Below are 1,271 nucleotides of genomic sequence, written 5' to 3' on the forward strand. Positions count from 1 at the left end.
AATGGATTTTGAAACTTGGGTACTGCGGATTTTGGGTTTAAGTTTGATCTCTAAATTTTATGAAAATGACTTATTCATCCCTAATGTTTAGAAAATATTTAAAAAGTACCTATAATTAATTAAATCCGCGCCTACAACAGAATTTGTCTAACACTAGTAATGACTTTTCCACATTTCTTTTAAATTCACCATAACTTTTCAAAATATTTCCAAAACTCATCATCCATAAGAAACATTAATTTGTTTAAACATTTTTTTAAAATATCCAAAGAACCCTATGTCTGTGAATCAGTCATATTAAATATATTTTTATAATTAAAATCACCTTAAGCACCTACCTGCCTTATATATAAGATTTCTATTCATTGAGAGGCATTTTGCTCTCATCATCCTCCTTGAAGATATTCCAAGGAAGTTGAAAAATGGGCTTGGGTTCAAATAATAATAGAGGTATTTCTAAGATATTGAAAAATGGATTAAATATAACAAAGGGTAAAATGGTAATCTATTAATACTCATTAATCTATTTAACATCAGTTAAGGTCACGGGGTGGCCAAGATGTTTTGAAAAGTTATGATGAATTTAAAAGAAATATTGAGAAGTCATGGTGATTTTTAGACAATTTCTCTTTTTCTAAATATCAATATTATCCTTTTATGGTTAATTTTGCCTTTGATTATTCTTCAAATTTTCAAATTAAAATTCAACAAACCAAGTTTCTTCCTTTTCCTAAAATTCAAAGACACATCAAGTGGGAAGTGAGTAGCAACAAACTTTAAAATACGTCCACCAAGAGAAACAACTTTAGCGCACATAAACAAAATATTGTAAGAGCTTCAATTCTTGTTTGATTAGATTCTGTCTAAAACCCACGAAAAAATATGGATTGAGATATATACCCACTTTAATCATTGAAAACACAAGAATTCCTTTCACTTTAATTGAAGCCAATGAGAAAAACTAGTTGCTTTGTAAAGCGTTACAGCACCCCCCACACCTTTGTTTCGTAGACTAGACTAAAACAGCAAAAACAAGAAATGGCCTTCACAATTGTTACTTAAGCTGCGTTTGGTTGGAGTGCAAATGCTAAATCATTGCAAATTTGCACTTCAGTTCAGACTCGCATTTATTTGGTAAGGGTTCAAAAATACATCAATTTCAATGCAAAAATGTGTATAGACTAGGATTTGCATCCAAAATAAGTGAAAATATTGTTTCTTCATAACCAAAGAAAATTTTGCTCTCGTCGTCGGTCAAAGTAAATAGGCAT

This window comes from Nelumbo nucifera, chromosome 8 (assembly GCF_055504915.1).
Source record: "Nelumbo nucifera cultivar China Antique chromosome 8, China Antique-T2T, whole genome shotgun sequence".
NCBI classification, from domain to species: domain Eukaryota; kingdom Viridiplantae; phylum Streptophyta; class Magnoliopsida; order Proteales; family Nelumbonaceae; genus Nelumbo; species Nelumbo nucifera.